The sequence below is a fragment of the Momordica charantia genome (genome assembly GCF_013281855.1).
Source record: "Momordica charantia cultivar OHB3-1 chromosome 7 unlocalized genomic scaffold, Mcharantia_2.0 BLBB01000007.1, whole genome shotgun sequence".
NCBI classification, from domain to species: domain Eukaryota; kingdom Viridiplantae; phylum Streptophyta; class Magnoliopsida; order Cucurbitales; family Cucurbitaceae; genus Momordica; species Momordica charantia.
In genome coordinates, this window is record NW_028275165.1 from 13,554,756 (window position 1) to 13,563,368 (window position 8,613).

Below are 8,613 nucleotides of genomic sequence, written 5' to 3' on the forward strand. Positions count from 1 at the left end.
AGGAAACAGAATTGGAAGAACAAAAAGAATAAAACAGCAGAGGCAGCAGTTGGGGAGAATGCTGTAACATATTCAGATGTCTTAGCAGCTTCAGATCACAGTGGTAAAGCAGAAGATTCTCACTTGAATCAAGACTGGGTTCTTGATTCTGGATGCTCATTCCACATGACACCTTCAAAAGCTTGGTTTAAGTCCTATCAAGAATGGGATGGAGGTTCAGTTTACATGGGAAACAATGACATCTACAAAGTGGTTGGCATAGGTTCAGTGTCTCTCAAAATGAATGATGGCTCCCTAAAACTTCTACAAAATGTGAGACACATACCTAATTTGAAAAGAAATTTGATATCTCTTGGGATGTTAGATGCTATTGGCTGCACTTATAGTGGCCAAGGAGGGACTCTTGAAGTCAGAAAAGACTCCAAAGTAGTTTTGGTAGGAGAAAAAGTAAATGGTCTCTATGTGGTAAAAAGCATTGAATCCTCAGGAGCTGCACTTATCACTACTGAAAAGAAATTCACAAATGGGGATTTGTGGCATAAACGTTTATCTCATATCATTAGCAAGGGCCTTCATGAGCTAGAAAAACAAGGAGTTTTACCTAAAGGATTGAGTGTTGAGTTGAATTTTTGTGAGCATTGCATCTTTGGTAAAGCAAAGAAATTGAGTTATCAAAAATCGGAACACACAACAAGAGGAATCCTTGACTACATTCACTCGGATTTGTAGGGTCCAGCCCAAACACAATCTTTAAGTGGATCAAGGTACTTTCTTACCTTTACTGATGATTATTCTAGAAAGACATGGATTTTCTTTCTTAAAACAAAAGATCAAACACTTGAAAAGTTCAAGGAATGGAAGAAAATGGTTGAGAATCAAACATCAAAGTCAATTAGATATTTGAGGACAAATAATGGACTAGAATTGTGGAGAAGAGTTTAATAATTACTGTAGGGAAGCTGGAATAATTCGCCACAGAACAGTGAGAAACAATCCCCAACAGAATGGGGTAGCAGAACATCTAAACAGAACCATTATGGAACGTGTTGTTGGATCGGTATGGCAACCTAGAGGGGGGTGAATAGGGTTTAATTAACAAAATATAAACTTTTTAATAAATGAGCCCAATTTAAACAAAAATAATACACTTTTTGAGATATGAAATTTTAACAAAGTAAGATAAAATAAATTCTAAGGCAAACAAGAGAAATTTAAAGCAAACAATCAAATTCTAAGATTAATTGCAAAAATAAATAAGAGAGAGAGGGTTAGAGAAATTTGACATCGGGAATTTTTATAGTGGTTCGGCACAACTGTCCTACTCCACTTCCCAAGCACCTCTTGGGTTGTAAATTGAAATTCTGAATCTTTCAACGGTAGGAGTCAAACCGATACACTGCTTTTCACAAGAGCAAAGACGATCTTCTCCACAGTGAGGATCACACCGTTACAATGAGTTGGAGATTTTGAAACGCACACTTACAAACTCTCAAATAGAGTAAATATACAAATTTGATCTCACAAAAATTTCAATTCTCACAACAATAAAATTTCTCTCACAAATAAGATGGAAAGAAAAATTTAGAACTTGGAGAGATTAGCAAAATGAAAATTTTGAAGTTATGGAGGATTGAGAATAAGAGAATTATTGTATGATGTTGAATGAGAAGTTTAGTTTGAATAGAGGGAAGAAAATGGTAAAAAAAATCAAGTTTAATTTTAAACCATTAGATCTTAATCATTAAGAATGAAGGGTTGAGATAATTTAAAAAAAAAATAAATTAAGAATAATATATATATATAATAAAATAAAATATAAAAAAATAAAATATATATATATATATATATAACATAGATGTGACAGTTGATGTGACAAGTTTTTTTTTAATTATATATATATATATAATAATATATATATAATAATATATAATATATATATATATACATGTGAGAAAATGGTAAACTTTTCAAATATATATATTTTTTAATCTTTTTCTTTTCTTTTTCAATATATATATATATATTTTAAAAAGAAGCTTGTCACTTGTTAGCTTACGAATTGTCCACGTCATATTCTCGGGTATTTTTCCTTCCAATTTGTTTCGATCGTAACTTCTCCGTTTGAGCTCCGATTTGGATAATCTAACAGTCGTTGGAATCGTTGTAACGAGCTCTACACTGTGGACACTTTAAGATACAAAAAATGTCAATAAATAAAATTGAATTTGTTATCATCAAAATATTAATTAATTAATTTGAGATTAAGGCCAAAAAGCCAACAATCTCCCCCTTTTTGATGATGACAAATTTCCAAAGAAAAATACATAGACATCATAGTAAATCCAAAATATCATAATTACTTAAAAAACATTCAAAGATTAATTTCTCCTCCTCAATTGATACATCCATGGATTAATAAACCAATAAATCATGAAACATTTTTAGAACAAATTTTTCTTAAACTTCTCCCTCTTTGGAATCATCAAAAAAAATAATTAATAACATAAAAAGCTCCCCCTAAAAATATGAACACAATTTTGCATAAATGCTCTCCCTTTCAATATGCATTTTAAAAAAAATAACAAATACAAAATCAAGATGCATCACAACGAATAATACCAAGTTCAAGCCTAATTTTGCAAAAGCATTCTTCATTTAAAGGCTTGGTAAAAAATATCCGCTAATTGATTATTTGAGCTTACAAATTCAAGCTTACAAATTCAAGAGTAATATGACCGTTTTGCACATGCTCTCTTATAAAGTGATGTCTAATATCAATATGCTTAGTCCTAGAATGATGTATAGGATTTTTAGTCAAATTTATGGCACTTGTATTATCACAAAATATAGGCACATTTTCAAACTTTAATCCAAAATCACAAAGAGTTTGTTTCATCCAAAGAATTTGAGCACAACAACTAGCAACCGCAATATATTCCGCTTCGGTAGTTGATAAAGCAACCAAATTTTGCTTTTTACTAAACCAAGAAACTAAGGAACTACCAAGAAATTGGCAAGTCCCACTAGTACTCTTTCGGTCAAGTAAACTACCCGCAAAATCCGCATCGGAATATTCTACCAAATTAAATTCAACATTTATAGGATACCACAAGCCTAAATCAATAGTTCCAAGCAAATATTTAAAAATTCTTTTAACGGCATGCACGTGAGATTCTTTAGGACAAGATTGAAATCTAGCACAAACACATACACTAAACATAATATCGGGTCTACTAGCGGTTAAATAAAGTAAAGAGCCAATCATACCTCGATAAGTCTTGCGGAAGTTGTGCCCGGCGAGGCTGCTGCACTTGAGCTCCACCGGCTCTGTTCGCATTATCCAGCAGTACTTGCAATGCCTCAGTTAGGAACGCCACCTGGGGATTCACCTGGGGAACTCCCTAAGGAGCTGCCTGAGGGCCCGGGGGTGCTACCCTTCCAGGAACTGCCAGGGGAACATTCGGATCCGCTGCTCCCTCACCCCTAGGATTCGGATCCTCATAGTTGTGAGCTCTCGTGTTCCGCCGAAAAGCCATTGTCTAAAAGAACAGAGCACCAAGGTCATTAACGCACTAACCGGAGCACAACACAAGTGCGAAGTTCAAACAAGTCTATATAGTGAACCAGGGAAAGACGCCAACCTATCTAATATCAGACAACAATGATATCTCAACCATAAGCAATGTAAGACATTCATGATCGAACAATAGAACTAGGAAATGTACCTGGTGTTGACGAGGAGACTGACAAGGACCATACCCTATCGACCTAGATTCTAGGACAGTCTACAGGAACAACTCCGCTCTGATACCAATTGTAACGACCCAGAATTTCCCACACACTTCTAGGTCACGTTAACTACCCAACTGATTAAACTTAACCTCAAACACGTGATGCCAACTCCCTATGCAACAATTATATAAAATCAAGTTCCACCTCTCATCAATTCAACAATAAATAAATTTTATAGAATATCAATCAACAACATCCGTGGACAACCTCACGAGGTAATTTTATTATTCAAACTAGGCAAAACTCAATGAATGGAAGAAAACTAAAATAGACACCTATCCCGAAATAAAATTAATAACAAGTGGGAACCTCCCAATTATTCAAATACGAACAAATAGTTTATTGACCATAACATAAGGTCTTAACTAATAACTTAAGCTAACCAAGAGTAACTAAGCAGCCTATGGTCCTCGCTCGTCATGTCTCCTCCGTCTCATCACCATGGTCTCCAACGAGTCCTTCACCTGAAACAATAATTGTAGAGGGGGGGGGGGGGTGAGTATATAAAATATACTCCATAAGTAGCCCTCACCAACAACACACACACATCATGCTCAACTAAATCATGAAACATTCATAGTCATGCTTTTCATCACATTATGCATTCAAACATAGACACATTCTATAAAATTCGGTGACAACCACAACCAGGATAACTACCAACCTCTAGTCTCCCTAACATCTCAAGTACCTCTACGCTTATCACGGCTATCCTAGCCTTCCACAGTTAACTCCTTCGAGTAGAGTCGGCCTCTGACCATTTTTACCCAGAGCCCCGACACTACCGCATCGGCCCTCGACCATTTTTACCCAAGGCCCCGATGACTTCACCATCTATTGGCCCTTGACCATTTCTACCCAAGGCCCCAATAGCTTTCCTTCCAAAAGACTTCTCGCATCGACCCTCGACCATTTTTACCCGAGGCCTCGATACTCAATTAGTGACGTATCAGCCCCTGACCATTTATACCAGAGGCCCTGACACTCACCCATTCACTTTCTCCAAGGATCCAACTCTCCTAGAGTCTTACTATATACTTTCTTAAGCCATGACTCATACATCCTTCAGCTCACAACCAATTCAGCATGCATCCACAACATAAACAACATTCTAATAATGAAATAATAATCCAATCATGCTTCCACGATATAACATTTCTTAACAACAGCTCCATGAGTTTTGTCACAACAAAGCATAACCAAGCAAATTCTAAACGATTAGAGCCCAACACAGTTCACCCAAAACGCTTAATATCCAACATCAATATTCAATAATCATAACTAAGTATAATAACTCACAAAAGACGCCGAACAATTCATGCATGTTCAGACAACAAACATTTCCACGGCAATACTCAACAGTTTAGCCAAGCAGAAATCTCACCATTTTCACCGACAAATATCCAACGCTACTCCAAGTATACCGATTAACACAACGAGAGTTATTTAGCACAATGACATATCAAAATTAATATTAAACGCTACAAAACCAGCACATTAGAGACCATTTAACACACATTAACGCACGCACACGCCCTTTGTCTACTTACACACAACCGCGCCCTTAAGTTTTGCGTCGATCTCACACCTAAGCATTAAAACAGAAAAATACAGCAAGTTACGTACACTATTCAGCCTTCGAAATCAATTCTAAAAAGGTTCAAATGACTCATTACCATCAAAACCGACTTCGTATAAGTGTGGGTCACCTAGATCTAGCTCGCCAAGGTGTGGGTAGCCTAAATCGAGCTTCGAACGGATGTGGGTCACCGCCAAACGTCCTGAACGCTGCTGTAACGCACGAATCCCGCCGCTGGAGTTGCTGTTCGTCGGATCGTAGCAGTAGGTCGTCGAGGTTCGCCGCGGATCTGACCCGTTCGCAGTGCGCCGCCTCGAGGAACGTTGCAGGAAGCGGTGCTGGCTCGTTGCAGACCGCCGGGGTTCATGGAGAATGCTGGGCCGTTCGCCGGAGAACACGTCGCCAGAGGAAATCGTGCCGCCGCTGCTGTAGATCGCCGAGACGTCGGGTTGAAGTCGCGCCGCTGCTGGATGGGTCGCCGTCCGCCGCCGCTGCTGCTACGGATGTGGTCGCCGACCGCCGCTGCTGCTGTTTCGAGGAGTCGCCGCCACTTCTGTCGCCGCCGTGAGGTGTGGTCGCCGGTGAACAAGAAGAAGAAGAGGGGTGGGTGACGGCTAGGGCAACAAGGCAGAAGGAGAAGAAGAAGATGAAGTCTTTTTTTTTTGTTTTCTTTTTCCTCTTTTCCTTTGTTTTAAAACCAACTTAACCCAATAAAGGCCCAACAAGTCCAAGCCCAAGAGAAAAGGAATCCATCCCATCTTAAAACAAGTCCCACCACACGGAGTCCGGTAAATATAAATTTAATTGGAGTTTAGAGCCCGATAAATATGTATAAATTTAATTAACAATTAATTTAGAAATTAAATGAAAAATCTCCTGATTCAAAACTAACTAACCTGAGGGACTCGGGGTGTTACATCCACACATTTACCTTTCTCATCCTTGTCAAGCTTAGTGGATGTGCTCATAGGAGTTTTGGCAATTTTACCTTCATTGAATTTGAACCTTTTGAGCAAATCCCTTGTGTATTTCTCTTGACTTATGAAGATACGATCCTTGAGTTGTTCGATTTGGAGTCCAAGGAAGAAGCTAAGTTCTCCCATCATACTCATTTCAAACTCATTATGCATGCATTTAGAAAATTCTTCACACATAGAAGGATTAGTAGAACCAAAAATAATATCATCCACATATATTTGCACTAGAAGCATATCATTTTCTTTAGACTTAATAAAGAGAGTAGTGTCAATTTTACCCATTTTAAAACCATTCTCAATAAGAAAATTACTAAGTCTATCATACCAAGCTCTTGGAGCTTGTTTTAAACCATAAAGAGCCTTTTTCAACTTAAAAACATGATTTGGAAAATCAAAACTTTCAAATCCCGGAGGTTGTTCCACATAAACTTCTTCCATAATATAACCATTTAAAAAAGCACTTTTCACATCCATTTGGTACAAAATAAAATTCTTATAAGAAGCAAAAGCAAGTAACATTCTAATGGCTTCTAATCTAGCAACGGGTGCAAAAGTTTCCTCATAATCTATTCCTTCTTCTTGACAATAACCTTGAGCTACAAGTCTAGCTTTATTTCTAATGATATTTCCATTTTCATCCATTTTATTTCTAAAGACCCATTTAGTCCCAATTATAGAAGCATTAGAAGGCCTAGGGACTAATTCTCAAACTTTTTTTCTTTCAAATTGATTTAATTCTTCTTGCATAGCTAAAATCGAAAATTCATCACTTTCGGCATCTTTAAAATTTTTTGGTTCAATTTGAGAAACAAAAGCAATGTTATTAAACATATTAAGGGAAGAACGAGTTTTCACACCTTGTTCGGGATCACCAAGAATTAAATCCTTAGGATGGGATGGAGCATACTTCCACTCCTTAGGCATGGATGAAAAACCGTCCACCTTATTTTCGTTGATGCTCACTTCTTGCTTACTTGAAGCAATCTCTTTGCTTTTGTCACTAACAAGTAAATCTCCAAAATTTCTTTCTAAAGAATCACTACAAAAAGAATCATTAGAAACAACATTGCAAGATTCATCAAATTCCACATGCATAGATTCCTCAACTATCAAAGTTCTTTTATTGAAAACTCTATAAGCTTTACTAGTAGAGAAATAACCAAGGAAAATACCAACATCCGTCTTAGAATCAAATTTTCCAAGCTTTTCTTTGTTATTCAAAATGAAACATTTGCAACCAAAAATTTTGAAGTACCCAATATTTGGAATTTTGTTATGCCAAAGTTCATAAGGAGTTTTATCTAAAGAAGGTCTAATTAAAACTCTATTTAAAACATAACAAGCGGTATTAACGGCCTCCGCCCAAAAATAAGAAGGTAAACCATACTCATGTAACATTGACCTAGCAAATTCTTGCAAAGTACGATTTTTCCTTTCAACTACACCGTTTTGTTGAGGAGTTCTTGGAGCGGAGAAGTTATGAGAAAATCCATTTTCTTCACAAAAATTTTCAAAAGCATTACTATCAAATTCTCCTCCATGATCACTCCTAATTTTAGAAATCAAAAATACTTTTTCATTTTGAACTCTTTTGGTAAAACTAGAAAAACTTTTCAAAGCATCATCCTTATGTTTTAGCATCAAAACCCAAGTAAATCTTGAAAAATCATCAACTATCACAAAGGCATAATAGTTCCCTCCAAAACTAGCAATTCTAGAAGGGCCAAATAAGTCCATGTGTAATAGTTGTAGGGGTCTTATAGTAGAGATCATATTTTTAGATTTGAAAGAAGACTTGGTTTCCTTACCCATTTGACAAGCATCACAAACTTTATCTTTTTCAAATTTAAACTTGGGAAGACCTCTAACCAAAGAATTCTTGGAAATATTTGAAATTAAGTGCATGCTAGCATGTCCTAGTCTTCTATGCCATAACCAAGAATCGTCATGCAAGACCGATAAACATTTATCACTAATAGGACAATCATTCAAATCAATAGTATACACATTTTCATCTCTATTTCCAACAAATAAAACTTTTCTATCACTAGCATTTTCAATGATGCAATTCTTTTTATCAAACACAACTCTAAATCCTTTATCACACAATTGACTAATACTAAGTAAGTCATACTTTAAACCATCAACCAAAAGTACATCTTCAATCAAAATAGAAGATTCATTACCTATACTACCCTTACCTATTATTTTACCTTTCTTGTTATCACCAAAGGTTACAAAACCTCCATCATTTTTGGAGAAAGT